The following is a 19,436-nucleotide window of genomic DNA, read 5'->3' on the forward strand; positions in this document are numbered from 1 at the left end:
ACTTGAGCTTTCAGCTAAGGTGAGCTAATAAATTAATAAAATCATATAAATTATTAATCTGCTAAATTTTAAGATGCTGTAATCATACTAAAGTCTGAAAAGTACATGTATGAAGTATGAATTTGTCTTCGTCACATATCTTTTCCATATAAATAAAATAACAATAACAACTAGAAAATCTGCTATTGCAAGCAATAGCGTATGTCACCCCAAACTGAACCATAAGCTCTAGGATTGTTCCAAAGAAAGAAAGTATTCGTAGAAAAATCCCCCCCCCCCTCCACTTCTCACTCAAGTTATATAAGGTATTGTCTAGAAGAAAATTGATTTTGAGAGATCTGATTGGTTTAAAAAATTATTAATTTTTCTCTGATATCAGGAATAACAAGGAATAACAATGAAGTCTTATACAGAAGACGAAAGACCTTAATTTACAGTATGCCTGGTTCACGTCAAAACATGGCTGACGCAAAATAGTTCCTGAATTTTCCTCTTCAATTCGGGCATTTTTGCATAGGACATGGACTAATTTTTTTATGAGATGATAAAATATGAGTAAACTTTTTTTTAAATTTAGCAGAATCATGAACATTTCCGGTGTGCTGAATGTACGATAGTGATGATGCTTTTACACACCTGCAGGAGCGGGTTCCAAGATTTTCAAATTTATAAAAAAATCGAATTTAAATTGAAATAATTCTAACTATCAATGAATGAAATTATTCATATGCAAGTAATACATTCACAAGAAAACGCGAAATGCTAATGAATACGACTTAAGCTTACAATCACTACTTCGTTCTAAGTGATATATAATGTTGTTAGTGAGTTTTTAAACTAACATAAATCTCAGTTGTAAATCAAAAATAAATACTCACATCAATGCGATTGATAAATTGTCCTGGCTTCACATTTCTTACAGGATATCTTTCTTTACCATTCCCAACATGCTTAATGACGCAATTGTCAGAAATTGTCCATTTTCCATCCATATTTTGTTAAATATCCAGTTTGCACTGTAGCTAAGAGTTAAATGAGCAAATGCGGTTCATAATACAGAGATAAATGACCATTCCAACACAACCCCGCTGTGCGGTCGAAGCTTGAGACGTAAATACTCTGGACAACATAACACTTGAGTGCTAAATTGCATAAAAATCCTAAAGAGAATCATTTTGATTCACAGTTTAAGATTAATAAAGATACACCCTGATTTTAATAATGTAATTTTATAGTGTTTTTTGGCATTAATAAAGTTTTCAACGGCCGAATTACAAATATACACAAAACATATAAATACTTTTATATGACACTTTTTTTTTTATTCATGATATAACTTTCTGAGGGTTTTTTTTTTTTTTGGGGGGGGGGGGGGGCAAACTATTATATTCCAAACTCAATTACTACATACTGTAGAGAAGGGAAGAAAAGAAAATTATTACATATATGCGCGGATCTAAAGAGGGTGGCGTCAAAGCCCCGCCCCTGGGATTTTCAGAGTCGGAAAATATCTTTGTAACGTAACAAAAAATTATACTTCACCCTCTCCCCTTTCCAGGAAACACTATGTAAATGGTAAGGAAGTTGTTTATCTTACAAAAAAGGACTTAAAATAACTGCCATGTCATACCATACTACACCCCTGGTATTTCTTTAGGTATGGGCAATTTATTTACCTGGAAAAAAAATTCCCGGATCCGCAAATGACAAATAACTGGGTTTTTTTTTTATTTATAAATGATGCCTAAAAGAAAGATAAGTTTGAAAATCTGCCCCCCCCCCCAAGAGAGAGAGAGAGGGGGGTTGGGTTGAAACAACTATAAAGCACTAGACCAAATGTTGTTTTTTTTTTAAAGATTCCAATAGAACATTTAATATTTTCTCAAAAAAAAACATTTTAAAGTATGCGTGAAGTTTAATATTTGATTTGATGCTTGGTAGGGACTAGGAAGATACTTGTCTTCATACACACTTTATATATAATTTGTGTATATGCACTGAGAATTTCAGATAGAATGATGTTTAAAGCCCAGTTTGGGTCTCCATCTCCTCCCTTCCTGTTGAACCTACTTGTATTATGCATGCATTTACATGTAACATTCAAACTTTCTATGCAAGTATGAATGAGTTGAATGTATTGCAATCCTGAAGGACTTGAGTTATGGTGTATGCGTACATATTTACTAGCACATGAAATCTTTTATTTTTATCACTTTTATTTTTAAATTAAAATGTTTATCGAAAACATTGTTCAGCCTTAAATGATACATTTTCAAACAAGCCAATGGTTAAAACTTCTTTTCAAAGATTTCACACGTTGTGTTTCTGTTTTCTTAGTAATGTGATGCAATGCTCGTTCCTACTATATTATCGCAGCACGTGGTGTCTGGTATGAAGGCGTTAGCGGGGTAATTAGAACCCTGGCATTAATTGCTGTGTTAGTAGCTCAAGCTAGTTTAGAAACGATAGATCATTTTTGCAGGTGTCTATCTTTTATTCACGTGAAGTTGGAAAATACGAAGTGACCATGTGAACTTTGCCCTGTCTTTCCTAGAGTAAAAAAAGGCGCGAATTTAAAATTAAAAGGATCTTAAATATTTGTCAACTAAATTCAATGAACCATACGGACGTTGTTATGGTTGAAAATGCGCTTAAGATCAATTTCATTCTTTCTATTGTATAACTACAAATAAATATTTCTAAACATGTTAATTAAAATCGAGATTGTTGACAATTTCAAAAATATTACTTAATCATTTTAAGAAATATATTTTAGAGAGATGTATCAGAAAGCTGAGGAAAAAAGAAAAAAATAATAAACGTAAAAGAGAATTTGATTTGTATCACTAACTTGATATTCCTATTAATTGATTTCAAATAATTAATAGTTGGGCTCAAAGTAAATATAATTCGGTATATCGATATTATGTTTTAAATAATTCACCGAGCTTAGTAACCCCCCTTTTTTCCTGGGCTGGGGGTCTTAAAGTTTGTTGACCAAAACATACTTGAATCAAATGTTTCTTACATGTATATTGAAACTTTTTAAAGCAACGTGATGGATCAGTACTTTGCACATTAGCATGGAATGAATATGGTACGATTATTGTACCAATTTTTTAAAAATATTAATTTCAATATATATTTTAGTGATTTCTGCTAAGTGAATATTTTTGGTATATACCCAAATGAAACAATAATAATCGTGACTAACTGGACGGATTGTCTATCTGCTTATAGGTATACTGCTACTTGCATTGTTGTGCACTTTCTGTTAAAATTAAAGAAAAAACACCATTCTAAATGTTTCATTCTGTAGTAACACTGGTTGGCCAATGGGTCTTATATAGACAGACGTTCCATTTGTGTCACAGTTTTGATTGATTTCATATTTGATATCGTCATTTTTAATCATTCATTATTTATATTAAGTTATTTATTCATTTTTAAATTAATTTTAGGATACAATTTAATATAAGGGTGCGATTAGCGGACAGTAAAATGCTCTCTCCTTCTCTCTCTTTTTATTACATGTATCAATTAGTACTTTCTCATAGAAAAATTGACCAGACCCTTTCCATCCCTTCCCCAATGGGCTATATACAAAAAATTGCATCATATATCATTGACCAAGGATTACAGGCAATTAACTCTAGCGGCGTGTCGACAGGCAGAACGGTCAAAGCAACCTTGTCAGTTAAAATAACTTGATGTCAATGTTAGTGCTACAGATGTTTTTCCAATTCAATTCAATTCAATTCTTTATTCACTCAAAACCAGATCACTGGTACAAGAGGTACATATACACATATATACAAACAAAAATTACAGTCAAGGGTAAAAAAATAGACAAGTATATAAAGAAAAAAGAAAAGAAAGTAAACATATAATCAGTTATATATATGGAGGATTCAAGAAGGACAGACAGTTTTGAAGATTTTCTTAATAAATTTTGACAATGATTTTTGTATTTCTACATTATTTGTGTTCATTAGTTCATGAAATTTGAAAGTGTTAGGATTTTTACAATATCTATTTTGGAGAAATATTTTTCTGTCATTCGAAAAGAACTTGCGTTCCATAACATAATGAAATTCATCACCAATAGTTTTACAATCACAAATGGTACATATTCTTAAATTTCTATCAATATTATTCCATCTACCTGTTTCAATTGGCAAATGATGATTACATGTTCGTAGTTTTGTAAGTGTAACTCTTAAATCTTTTGGTAAATTCAGCAGATAATTTTCAAAACCAAAGTTTGTTTTAAAAATTCTATAATTAATACACTTGGGTGAACTATCAACAATGCTTCTCCATTCTTCTTCAAATTGATTTTTTAGGGTATCTTTAATAATTGACTTACGCCAGTTAAAACTATGAAATGTTTGACTTGTCCATATATAAGACAATCCACAAGAATTAAGCACATCTTGTACACATTTTATCGATATAACACCTATAAAAATATGAATAAATCACATTTGTAACCTTACTTTCATGAGCTGTTAAAATTTTTGCCCAATACATAACCATTTTTAATTTTATAAATAATGACAGTGGATATCTACCTGTTTCTCCATACACCATACAATTTGGGGTACTAGATTTAAGATTAAGAATAAAATTCAGAAATTTTAAGTCCACTTTTTCTAATATGTCTAAATTTTCTTATCCCCAGACATCACAAGAATAAAGTAAAATTGGGTTGATGACTTTATCAAACAAGTCTAGCTGACAATTAATTGGTAAATTAAAATAGCGAATTTCACGTAAGACTCCATACATTGCTTTTGAAGCTTGTTCTGCTAAATGTTTTTTTGCATTATTAAACTTTCCACTTCTTGACAGGAATAAATCCAAGTAACAGAATTCTCTCACATTTTCAATAACCACACCATTATATAAAAATTTACGTTTTGCCATCGGACATTTAGAAAATATAAGGACTTTTGTTTTGGCTATGTTAACACGGAGTTTCCATAAATCACAGTATTCAGCAAACACATCAAGAGACTTTTGTAAATCAGAAGCAGATTCGGACATCAAGACCGTATCATCAGCATAAAAAAGTATACATAGTTTCAACATAACAAACATGTCATCTTGCATTTGTTGACTAGGACATGTAAAGCCATTTATTTGATTTCTGGTTAAATAATCCTCTAGGTCATTAATGAACAATGAAAATAAAAAAGGTAATAAATTTTTCCCTTTATCTTACACCGACATTACACATAAAAAAAATCTGATAAGTGTTGACCTATGATGTTCTTTTGATTTAATACCCTTATACATGTTTCTAATAAATCTGAAACATTTTCCATCAATTCCACTTTGTAAAATTTTAGTCCATAGACCATGTCTCCAGACCGTATCAAAAGCTTGCTTGAAATCTACAAAGGCACAGAATAACTTCTTTTTATTATTCAGGGCATATTTGCTCAGAAAATCAATAACAAATATATTGTCAGTAGTAGAGTAACCTTTCCTAAAGCCTGTTTGAGATTCATTGATTAACTCTACCTCATCAGCAAAAGTATTTAAACGGTCACAAAGTATACTGGTGAAAAGTTTTCCAAAACAACTAAGTAACGTTATTGGCCTGTTTACAATTTTACAGAATTAGGATGTGGAGGAGTCTGAGAAATGGGGGGGGGGAGGTGAATTGGAATTGTCCACAACAAGCGTGAATATACGATACTTGCTCGTAATATGCAGCTCCAATTAATATTTTTTTTCTAATGAAGTATCAAGTTCTTGGTTCGAATGTTGTTTTGTTCCATACAAAACTTGAAAACAAAGATGACAATAAAGAAATACATGCAATAATATCTTCATCCTCTGGCAAAATAAAGTTGTCATATTTGCCATGTACAAAGTAAACTTTAAAATTATCCTTCGACCGCTTGGTGGGAAATTTTGTATTCTCTCTAAACACTTTCGTCATTGGTTTGTTGTCGTTTTTATAAATAATTGAAAACTTTTTTTTCTTAAATGTGTCATATTGTAAGCTTTGAATTTACAGGGTGGTGTAAATTTTGAAAATACAAGGTATACATGTATCACATGTAACGTATCTCTGATATTTATGAAAATGCGTGTAAGAGATTCATTGATATACATATATTTTGAGACTTTGAAAAACACAGTGGTCCCCATAATTTTTTTCCACACATAAAATTATGCTATTGAAAATGTTTATTGAAAGGGTGGTTGACCCCTCACTTGTTGTTTAAATATAGTTAAGTAATGTTAATTTGGAAATGTATTTTCAAAAAAATGTAGAAACCTCCCACCCTTCCCCACTACCAAATAGGATTTTCGAGTTTGGAGACAGTTTTTTCAGATAAATTCAACTCCCCTTTTCTTTTCGAAACCTATACTTTGTCCCTGTAAACAGTACTTAGAAAACAAATTGATCTTTTGACTAAAACTGGTTTGGAATTGGTAGGACATACCTTTCAAAATACAATGTAACATTTATCAGACAAACCCTGGCTTGAATACGCTTCCGTTTGCCGGTGACGGCTGCTCTAACCAAGATGCCAGAACTCAGAAACCGGCTATGTACTTAACCATGTATTGATCTTTACTCAAGTTTCATGGAGGCACTACGAGGTAGCACACAATAGATAGGCCAAAATTACCTCAAATTCAATTTCTCTGAAACTTTGAAATTTTCTTCTAGAATACAAATTCTCTCTTTATATTTAATAGGAAAGAGATTAGGAAAGAGATTTGAAATATGGCCTATCAGACCCTTGTAAGATAACTGTGGAATCAGACATTTGACTGGAGAATGTGCAATATTTAAAATTTATCAATTAAAGTGTTGCAAACTTGTGTGATGCTGTTTCTAAAGGCAACCTTTTTGATACTAACATTCAGTAAGTTATATTGATACTGGTAAACTTGAGTAAAATATTATGTTAAAATAGAATTCATGGGTGTTCTGATTTCCTTAATATCGTTTTTTTACGGATCTTCAACAGCCAAGTATGTTTACAGAAACTGTAATTAATGTAGCTACTTGCATGAAACTGATGCTCATGTTTATGACATTGATTAAAAAAAAAGAAACAAGCGAATTTAATGAATTGTGGTCTTCCGCTTTCGGTGTTTAAGTGTATGGAATGCCATTATTTGTGTCAAATTTAAACGCCATATCATGTCATTCAAAAGTTATTACCAAATTCAAAATTTTTGAAAATTAGGTCAAACATGAAGATCAAGTTCAAGGGGTCAAAATTATAACATGATCGGAAACATCTTGTTACAGGTATTCTATTTTGTAAAATTATACTAAAAGAAATCCCGCACAAGCACGAAACGAATCTTTTATATTTAAATAATAAACATGTATCTTATGCTTTCTTCTCCTAAAAGTTAATTGAAGGTGTATAGCAGGAAAAAAATACAAGATATGAGCTAAACCCTGCCTCGGAAGCTAATTTCCGGTTATCCGTATTCTCTAGGTTCTACTTTCTGTTAATGGACTAATCTCTGTATGTTAGTCAAGTGAGCTAATATTTGCCACAAGTTATTTCCCAGTCATCCGTTTCCCTCTATTTTTTTTTCTACTTTCATCGGTATAATAAAACAGTAAATTAAAAAGAGGCTGCACCTCGGGAAATAGTCCTGGCCTTGAGGAACTGGAATCTTGCTAACTCCCTCAATGGTATACTTTAACTTAATTATTTCATAACATGAATATTCTCGGGAAAATAAAGGAGGGTGTCTGTCACAATTACTAGTATCCACAGATTCGAAAATGCATGTTTTACCAAAACCTTCCGAACTCCATATTAAAGAGCAATCAACACATTTATGCACTTTCAATGTTTGTCTAATTACTAACAAGATGTGTTTAAGAAACACTATAATGCTCCACTATGGCAGCTTATGGCTAGGGTTTAAGCTTCTCAAAAGTTATGGCCAAGGTTAAAGTGTGGTAATTTTTTGTATACGTGCGTTAAACTTAAAGCTCAAGGACGAGAAGTTAAATTTGGTCGTATCCGAAAGAGAGGTTTTGTCACAAGGAATACACTTGTGAACTATGAAAGCCATTCAAAAGTTATGAGCAAGATTAAAGTTTTTGCGGACAAACAGACAGACAGCAGACGGACGTCGAAGTTTTTCAAAATTATTGCAAGTCAAAGCCATAGCACCAACTGTTCAAAGGTTATTGCGAAGGTAATTAAAGATTGGAAATTTTTGGTAAAAGTGGGTCAAACATTAAGATTAAGAGGTCAAATTTAGTAGTACCCTAAGAAAGGCATTGTCACAAGGAATACACCTGTGAAATATGAAAGCCATAGCCCAACCCATCCAAAAGTTATTGGCAATTCTAATTTTTCTTACAGACAAACAGACCCGTAGACAGCTAGACAGACGAGCGGACAGTGCAAAAGCTCTTCTATTACGGGGACATACACATGTAATTACACTGTAGCTTAAAAGGGTTATTTACTACAATATAGTTAACAAAATAGTTATACTTTCCAAAATTATGGTCATGATCGAAAAGGTTTAATCGAAAGTCGTATATATCACTGCGCATTCTGCTAAAACAACTTAAAAAAATGATATCAAATTTTTCAATAATCGGGGCAATTAAGCAAATGTATTTGACTGCAGCCGTAGATATGATATATATTCTCGTGAAAATTTTCATATAAATCACGTACATTGTAACCCCCCCCCCCCAAAAAAAAAAATCTCACACACAAAACCACTTTTTGCTGCAATATAGACAAATCTTGCAAGGTTAATATTTTCAAAAAAAGTTTTTGTCGAAAGTTGGATTTTTTTTTTAAATCGCCAAGATTTTTCAGATAAGTTTTCAGTTTTCTCCCCCCCCCCGCTCTCTCTCTCTCTCTCTCTCTCTCTCTCTCTCTCTCCTTTCCACTTTCAAAATTGATGCTACATACATGTATGTACATTTCTGTAAAAGTAGACTTTCAAAATTTAATGGCTTATTTTATTTTCAATGTATTTATCATCATTAAAATCCACCATATAAAGAAAGAAATCGATAAAGGAAGATAAGGGACAATCTAGTATTTATTACTTTGTTTAATGTAAATGCCACTTATCGGAAAATTTTAAGTCAAATGGCAAAATAGAAAAAAATTGATTTGTATAGAATGAACACTAGTTAATAATTAAACTGGGTTTATTGTACTTTCGGCGAATTAGTGGGTAGAATTCAAAACAAAAAACAACAATGGGCTGCTTATAAGACTGCTCGACTACACAGTACTATATAGCAAATATGCAAAAGACAAACAACACATGCAGATCGTTCATGGTAGATCTTTGCAAAATCGTTTCATTTGCATGGTTCAACTTTGGTTCCGTTTCTTTATCTTTTCGTTTAGTTTCGTTAAATATCGTTTCGTTTCATTTCGTTTCCATTTCGTGTCTCACTTTACCACTCGTAGCTCCTTGGATGGATCGTACCTCGCACACTCACCCCAGACGTAAACTGTGTCCTTCCATTTGCTTATATATACCGTCATGTGATCTTATTTGAATTCCTCCCAAATGTTATCCTTTTGAAATCTGAGTTACTTTGTGGCACGCCCAACACTATGTTTTTGCTTTCAAAAACTACTAACATAATGTTGTAATCGAAACCAATATACAAGGAAGAATTACACAATTAAGTTAAAAAAAAAACTTTTTGAAGAATTTTATGCAGAGCGAATTCGAAATTACAAGGCAGTGTACGTATTTCTCCACAAATCACATCCGAGGTTTGAATGGGGGCGAAGCGGAGTCAGCCGAGGATTGCCGATTGGCACTTTAAAGGCATTCGGCAAACCTCGGCTGATTCCGTCACCTCGGCCGAGGTGTGCCGAGCGACTTTACAAGTACCCTTACATACTATGTCACATTGTCATTACATCAAAGGAAGTAACCGAGTTCGAGTCCCCCACACGCTTAAGTCGGTGAATTTGCAATTATTTATGTATAATATACCTTCATTTAACATTCTGTTGTATATATAAGAACATTGTATGTCACCGAAAAATTATTGGTTTGGGGTTAGAGGGGGATGGTGATGGGCAAGTCTTTTCACGGTTCCTATAGACCTGCTGCTGTAACAAGTTTTGCTGCCATTGAAAATGTTCATTTAAAGGCCAGTGCCCCCCTTTTTTTGTTTGTCTAACCTGCACGTAAATGAACAGAAAATAACAGTAACTCGGGTCTTATATAATCCAAGACTGTCATTTCTAAAATTGTAATGAATACCTAGCTTTTCTTATTTACCTTCACGGGTCTATCCGGCAAGTTCAGAAAACCGCGACAACCTCGGATATGTTTTCCAAGCCTGCCGGAAAGGCCCGAGAAGATGCGATTGCTAAAAAACAGTACCATACTGATATATTTTAAACAAGGTGCTCATTGGTTCTACTGAACTTTTATTTTTCACATCGAAATTGAAATTACAGTAAAACACAGAATGCTTAAGGCACAGTTAGGAGTTATGCCATTGCCGACGTGAAGCCTACTATTAGCTTCACCTTTCTGAATTGTGACACACCCCCTTCCCCTCAAACTCAACCCCCAGTGCACCAATGTGCCTTTCAATTAATAATTAATCGATTCAGCAAAGGACAAGGTATTGTAAAGGCCGAATCTGGCCCCTTATTCGATGTAAAAAGCCGGGGCTCGTTTCACAAACCTAACTTAGGACTAAGTTATATCTTAAGAAAGAACTATAACCTAAGTTCATTACTTATCCGTTTCACTAACTTCGTCTTACCTTAGGATATTTCTAAGTTATGTCATAACTTTAAGACAGGTAAATCGATGTCTTATGAAAGAACTAAATATGGCGGCTGCATATGCAATAATTAATAAAGGAGACTGTTAGGGAAAGAAAGGGTGTTTTAGGGATAGAAATAATCCAATAGACTTTATGGATAACTATGACTCCCTCAACTTATGGCAGCGCTTTAGTTTTTTTTTTAAATATTGCAAACTTTCAAAAGGTTACTGCCGACTTCCCATGAAATAATTTAAAGAAGTATCATGTTGTAAATTTTGAATTTACTAGGGGGAGGTAAATGCTAAATTTACAACATGATAACTCATGTTGTAAATTTTGCATTTACCTCCCCCTAGTAAATTCAAAATTTACAACATGATAGAAGGATTTCAAGAATTGTCGGAGATGTGGCTGTATCACTGGTCAAATACCTTGAGTCCAAGATCTAGATATATAAAAATTTCCGTTGATGAAACTGGAATTACATATATATTGTACTTTTAGAATGTTTGATTTCTCAGGAATTCGTAGATTTCCAGATGATATTAGTTAAATACATGTAGACGGTACACAGGTTGGAATAATTCCCCACATTTGAAGAGCTAGCAAATCGTAAACAGAAAAAAAAAGATATTCTATAAAGACTGTCTATATTGCAAAACTTTTGCATATCATTTGAATCATCTTTAATGAAATCAAAGTAAAATTCTATATGCATGTAATTTTTTTTTTAATTATAGTACATGTATATAACAATATAATTTGAATCGATAAGATGATATTTTATAATACAAGGAGAAAAATTCTTTTTTTTTCTATAAATGTGTCAATGCTCCGGATATACATGTAGCTATTTCTCCTAAGATCGTATCTTCTTTTCCTGGAAAAAGGGGGGGGGGGTTGTAGTGAAAGACTACGATCATTTTTCCCCTGTTCCCGCTCAATTCAAATGTTCAGCTCCTCCACTGAACGAACTTATGTCGTTGTGTATAGAATATTAAGTCTCACTCCCCCTTATTGGCTAGAATTATACATGGAGATAATATATTTCCTTTTTTTCTCAACGTTTTCTATTAGTATTGTTATTTCCGCAGTCGTTAAATTGGGATTTCTTTTCTGTGGAGGCATTCTTATTTTATATGTGCGAGAAAGCCTTGTACAGTATGCACGGACCACTAACGTGGGGCACTTAGTTACTGGTGAAGAAATGGAAAAAAAAAAACCCACTAAGACCTGTGATCGATTGTTAGCCCTATAAAGTTTATTCCATTTAGTAATCGAAACCGGTACTAATAGATAAGTATATTAGAAAAAAAGAAAAAGGACACAAGCAAAATCTCAGATACCTTAAATAGAGAAAAAGCAGAGGCATTAAAACACGAAGAATAATTTAAAAAAATACATATATCGTGTGCGGAAGGGGATGTTAGTTCAAGCTGGAAACTGAAAGGTTACTTCTGTGCAATTCCTTTGAAAATGGAGGCTTCCCGCTCCCTCCCCTTCAAACTTAAGTTTTTTGTTACTTAAAATAAACCGTCTTGTACTAAAGAATAAAGTATTCATACTGACACTATTCTGAGAATTTGTTCGTAGAGTAGGGAAATAATTTCATTAGGCATAACAAAACTTAAGAAATATCTAAGAATAAACTTAAGCTAAGATTACTTCGTGAAACAGCTGTGACAAATCTTAGGAAATTCCTAAGTTTTAACTTAAGAATATCTTAAGTTATGTCTTACGACATAGCTTAGGAAACCTTTGTGAAACAGGCCCCAGAACACAGTTAAAATTGTGATAGTTTGTAGTTAAGAACTTTAAATGGTGCTTGTTTTAAGACCAGCACTAAGTTCAATCTATAGCACCCAATGCAGATTTAATTTTTTGCAAATTTATATAGAATTTGCCTCCATTACTACATTGTAGACAGGTTCAAATATCAGTGAAGATAATAATCGTCAGAGATGAAGATGTCAGTAGTAAGATTTATTATTTTTGTTTGGATTATGCAATTAAGCAATCGAGAAAGTCTGAAGTATTTGTTACGAGTCGTTACATTCTGTGGCCGACCAGAACGCAATTTATATTAAAGTTTCAGTAGGTAGGAAGAATTGCCTTCGCTCTCGATGCAACTGAATCTAGATATTTCTACTTTGAACTGAAAAACAACTTGATTGTGTGAATTAAAAAATTTCTCTTCATGCGAGGATCGAACTACCTGAGTGTTCTGGACTGTTTGCGCAAACTATTGAGTTGACATAATGATTGCTAAACAAACAACTAAACAAGAATGACATACTCCTTTTCTTTGGGGGGGGGGGTGTCATTTTCTAATTGTCTCTGAATTTTATTTTTACAATGTTTGATCAATTATTTGAATTAAAATGCATACAAATATCGTTCTAAAGAATCTGGGGGGATAAGACGAGCCATGTGCCCATGCCCATTTTTCGGCTATGCAAGAGCATTTATTGGAAAAAATCTCTCAATTGTTCGAATTTACTTAGGCATTTTAATGTTTACCGTAGTTTTCAAAATGAAATTTATATTCTAAACAAGCTAAACAGTTGACTTTCATTTACTGTCACAAATGTCTAACATGGGTAAGGACTTCTATTAATTAATCTGCATATTGAGTGTTTACACTTATTGTGGAGATATTATAAAAATGTTAACATCGTATATAATGATAATGGTGATCTAGAAGCGCTTTTATTTAAAATAAATAAAAACGGGAATAAAAGTATTCAAATATCTATTATAATTTTTATCCGGCATTTTAAATAATTTACTGTAAATAAGTTCATTACTACATGTATATATTTTATTTCCAGTGAAAAATATGTTATTCCTATAGACATTTTTTATAAAGTAAAACAAAATTAAAAAAAAAAAAAATCATGAAATCAGAGCATGACTCGAACACTTTCCTCAATAAACGTCACTTTATAGAGCTCCTCGCTAACCACTAGACCACGGAGTCGCACTCACATGTATATTTAAAAAGCATACAGTTTTCTATATTTAGCAAGCGTTTTCGGACTTAGAATTTTTTTAAGACCACGGTGAAAATTTAAATAAGTTAAGTTAATTTTTTATGTAGAGTGGGTCTTCATACCAAATTTTTGCAAGTGTAAAAAGCAACATCTTTCCATTGCCTTTCATTAATCGTTCTAAAAAAATGGTACGATGACCCACTCTATTTAAAAAATGTAGTTATATCATCCAATTTATGTCAGTTTCTGTTAAAATTGAGCGTGATGCCATTTTGTTGTGTTAATCAGAATCATTTTCGCTGTTACAGTATTCAGGTTTTGTCAAATTTATATGCAAATGGTAATAAGCATTACATTAATTCAACAAAAACTGAAATTTTTGTAAAATGAATTTATTGATTTTTTATCGATCGTTATGTAGGCATATGGCTCGGCTTATCCCCCCAGTTTCTTATAAAGAGAGGGTCCAGAGATAGCGATTCTTAGAAAAAAAGTGTATAAAATGTTAGATTTTGTATTAATTAGAAAAACCGATCCAGACAGTTTTTAAGTTATGTTTAAGGTATGTCAATCGTGAAATTAGTTATATCAAGGATTTTTTGAAAAGTATATTTAAGATAAGTACTCATATAGCATGACTCAAAATCGCAAAGAAAATGGGGGTCAGTGTGCATTTTACTGAGCTAGGGTATAATTTAAGTTGACCTTTTTGCACTTTAAATTGTAACTCTTTCGCGAGTTCTCTAAGTAAAAATATGTGGGGCTAAAGTTCCAAGATATTAAATTTAACAAATGTGTAGATTTGAGGAATTTTCTTCTAAATATCCTTCCACCACAAAGAGATAATCCCTTATGAATCTTGCTTCTTTATGAATTTGTGAGCAGTCTTTTAATTGAATATTGAATAATTTGCATTGTTTGATTTAAATATGTTATAAATATTGAATTGTAATAAATAGTTAAATGCAGTTAGAGGTTCTGACTGAACTTTTCTAAAAAGCTGACGAGTGACATACTATAATCAATTCAAAACAATTTCCCTTAATTTGGAATCGGATATAAGAAAAAAAAAACTGCTACAATTTTATGTGTCAGAACCCTGAAATTTTCACTTTTGAACTTAGCCTAGATTCCTGCCGAATGCCAAACAAACTGTGCATTGGTTTCTCACGTCCAGGGGAAAAAGCGGCTTTATATATATATTGATCTAGTGATTCTCTCTCTCTCTCTCTCTCTCTCTCTCTCTCTTACGTATAGAACTAATTAAGGCACTTCACCAAAAAGGTCAATGGTTCTAATATCTGTGCAGAATTTCACCCCCCCCCCCCCAAAAAAAAACGCGTAGCATGGCTTAAAGTATAAATGCAAGTAATCAAAATGTCTGGTAAAGACATGTTGTATATTTGACCCTTTTGCAAATCGATTCGTTGAAAAACAATTTAAAGTATATGTACTGGGATTTAAAAAAAATCAGCGAAAAACAGATCGGCCTCTAATTCTAGCATAGCGATGACGGTTTTGCGTATAAAACAAAAAAAAAAAAAAAAAAATTACGTGTTTTTAAGAGCCATGCGTATGTTGTGATCGACTTACTGGTTTATACAAATACGGATATTTATTGGCGCAAACACAATAATTGGCAAAGACACAACATATGCATGTAAGAATCATCAATTGTTTATACATTTAAACAATATTCTTATATAGAATGTAAGGTTTTACATAAGTTATACACTCATTTGTGCAATAATTATTTAATACAATCATTTCTAGATATAAGACATTTTTTAATGAATGAGTGTGTTAATTTCAGTATTCTGGACACTTGCTATTAAAGCAAAGTTTAAATGTTTTAGTATATGACATATTTGATATTTTTCCTTGCAAAAAATTCATCAAGCTCCTTTCAAAAGTTTACCTATGATTATTATATTTTCTGGCAACTATATAGAAAATGAAATTCTTCAATATCCCCTTTATTTCAAATATCATAAGATCTTCTATCTGTGGACATAGTCAAATGTCTCTCTTTTTCTATGGCAAGATAATGTGCACTAAGTCTCAACCTGCTAATAATTGAGCCCTAGCTCTGTTCTCTTTTTTAATATATTAGTGTATCCACAGTGATTAAAATTATCAAAAAACAACTTGATAAAATTTAAATTTTTGGTGAATTATGAATCTTTGTAGATTCCTCTTGTAAGCATTGATCTGATATTCTTTGTTTTATGCTTTTCAGAAGTGATTTTATTGAATTTTCTTTTTTAGTAATAAATGAAAATCCTAACTTGTTGAAAATTGAAAAAAAAAATATTTTTAATCCAAGAGTTTGTTTTGACTGTTGCTTTATCTTTATACATTTAAAAATGCTAAAGTATTCTTGAAAGTAATAAAGATGGTTCCAAAATTTTAAACATGTCCACATGGGTTGTCTACCTGCAAGGAGTATCAGTAGTTTTACAATACACTCGTAAAACTTCCTTAATAAACTTCATGTGATTTTTTTTCTGTTTATTCTTTATGTCATGTTACGACAAAGACTGATATCAAAAATTACATAAGAGTTGCGCTGGACAGTGGCCTATCAGATTATCAAACGCTAATAAAAATGGTACGTCCTGATGCATGTACGTAATAGTGTTAGAAATACAGTGGCATACAGGCATTCGAATCTCCGCATAGTAAACAAACCTTAACCTCCGTATAGTAAATAGTGTCAAAATATTTTCAAATTCATTAATGAGCTGAATTCTCATTAAAGGAAATGTGTGAGAAAGGGACTTTTTGTCCACCATCATTAGAGTGGCAGAAAGCATTATGCTCAAAGTTTGCATTTAGGCACTCGGAAACAAAAGATTTGTATCAACGAGGAAAAAATCTTGGTTCACCGACAAGATTTCACAACATCAGAGGTGATGGGAACTGCTTGTTTCGTGCACTGGCATATTCGATTTCTGGAAATGAAGAAAATCATGGACTTATCCGAAGTTTGATTGTGTCACATTTAGAGGAAATTTCACCATGGGTTTTGCATCATGAGACGCCAGAGACGTATTTGCAGCGTACTAAAATGTTTGAAGACAGAACTTGGGGGACGGAGGTTGAGCTCTATGCAGCCTCTTCCTTATTTCATTGTAATATTTTTGTATTTTCAAAACATGGAGAAAAATTTAAATGGCTCCAGTTTAAGTCCCTGGCAAGTAGAAAAGTCCAGCGTCTCCCACTTTCAAAGGAGTCTATATACCTGCATCACCGCAGTGAGTGCCATTACGACATTGTAACAGATGTTGGTGACAAAACTGAAAATTCCAGTACCCCGACCAAAGCAACAATAGTCCTGGATGATTCATTTGATACGGTGAGTACAAACATGTTTAAAGAAAGAAACCAGTTACATTAATTGATTCTAGAAATGACAAGGATAAATGCTAGAACATGTATCAAACGGAATTGCATGGTATACGAGAACATAAAAACATAAATAAGCTTTTTATGAAACAGTATCTATTGTAAATGACCTCATTAATTTTACACAAGTAAAATGAAGTATACGTAGGCTTTGTTAATACAAATCAATCAAATAATTGATCAACGTTTAAGTCTTTTATGGATTTGTGGTGGGGGGGGGGGGGTGTGGTCCCCAGACTGATCGATGAGACACACTAATTTCATATCTAGTATTTTCTTCAGGTCGATGGCAAAAGATAATAACAGTACGGGGTTACTTTTGGTAGTTTAGTCTTTAGTAGGGTGCATATGTCGAAAAAAATTCTGTACATTCTTTCATACACCAGTTTTAATACAGATTGGGGTGAATTTTAGTACGGTGTTCTACCTACTATAGACATGTCAAAAATGTCTGCAAGTCCTTATTGAGTTGAGTCTATATTTATTTATTTTTAAACTTTGCAATGTCACATCAAGCATAAATAAACCCTGTTATTGAGGGGTTAACCCCACAATACAAAATAACCCCAGAAAACCGGAAAATATGCACATTTTACCTCACAGTGTACCTCTGGTAATAGCATCACTTATATGTACAATGTATAGGAGTAAAAGAATAAAAGTTCCATTTAAAGTTTGCATATAATTTGAAATATTTCAAAAAAAAAAAAAGGAAAGAAAGAAAAAGAAAAATACTTTAGGCAATTAAGTGGTGTAAATTGCACAAATGAAAAAAAAAATTGACCCAGCAAAGGAAGTCATAATTTCATTGTCTATTATTTAAAAATGTTCTAGCTGTAACAGCTGCATTTTTCCAGCCTTGCCAGTTAATAGACTAAATAAGACTTGATATACAGCTGGAAAATTAGTTGTTAATGAGCTGATATGTTTGTAGTTAAACATATGTAACTGACAAAAGTAGTACAGGTATACTTATCAGGCCCGTAGGAAGCAATTTCAGTTGGGGGGGGGGGGGGCACAGCCATACATTTTCAGTTGAGGGGGCACTATCAACCAAAAATTCCTTGACAAGCAAAGGTTCCTACGGCCATGATTATGGAAAATTACAATAACGAAAATGTTTCTTTCAATGTGTACAAATAAATATTGATTCTGTTGTTTGACAATATTAAGAAAAGAAGAAGAAAAAACAGGCACCACTCTTTGTTGATTTAATAAATTCATGCACAAGTTTGAATCCTGCAAGATTTTGGTTTGAAGTAAGATTATTGTTTCACTTTCCATACAAAATAAGTTGTAACGATAAAGGCAAGGCATTGTAAATTGCAAAGTATGAACATTTTGTATATGTGTTTGCCTTTGCACATATTGTTTTAGTCGTTTCATAAAAAAGTAAAAGGATGTTATGTAACTATTTCCACAGATGTCAAAATATTTGATCTTTTAAAAAATGATTAATAAATGAATAAATCAGAATTTAGATTACTAGCATTAGCAATACGGGAATTCCAAACCTATAATATTTCTAGGTTTTGAGCAGTATATATTATTACATGTATTTTTCTCAGATTCTTAGCAAAACTACCAATTTCAAAATTCAGAATGTGAACAAAAACAAAAAAAAAAAAAAACAAAAAACAAACAAACAAACTCGTGCAAGGATTTGTATCGTATACTAACAAAGGCTAAATTTAATTAGTTCATCTTGATATCTTCTGTTATATGAATACAATTCATTTATTTGTCCCCCGCTTTCACTGAAAGCGAGGGATATTAATTTCGGTCTGTCCGGCCGTCCTTCCGTCTGTCTATAGCTGTATATATTTCTGTCTCTGTGTAACACTTTCGATATCTAGAGAAGCCTTTAAGCTTCTGCAATGAAATTTTACATGACAACTTCCTATGCCCTAACGAAGACGCCTATTGATTTTGAGGTCCGTCCGGCAGACGCTGTATCTGTAAAACTTTAGTTTCCACGCGATACCTCAAGAAGCCTTTGAGCTTTTGCAATAAAATTTTAAATGACAACTCCCTATGGCTTAAAGAAGATCATGTGTTGATTTTGAGGTCAAATATCCATATTTGCTTTTTTTTTCACTTCCTTCAGTACATACAATTAATAGTTCTGCAAATCCAGGGGAGGGGGGGGGGCACCTAATCTGAGCATGCTTGTTTTTTCCTTAAGCGGGGACACAAATTCTCTGAATTAGGTTGTTCAGTTTGATTTTGAAAAACAAAAATGTTTTTATTAA

Source organism: Saccostrea echinata, unplaced genomic scaffold (assembly GCF_033153115.1).
Source record: "Saccostrea echinata isolate AGI-Se365-2 ecotype Australia unplaced genomic scaffold, CSIRO_AGI_Sech_v1 ptg000045l, whole genome shotgun sequence".
Lineage (NCBI taxonomy): Eukaryota > Metazoa > Mollusca > Bivalvia > Ostreida > Ostreidae > Saccostrea > Saccostrea echinata.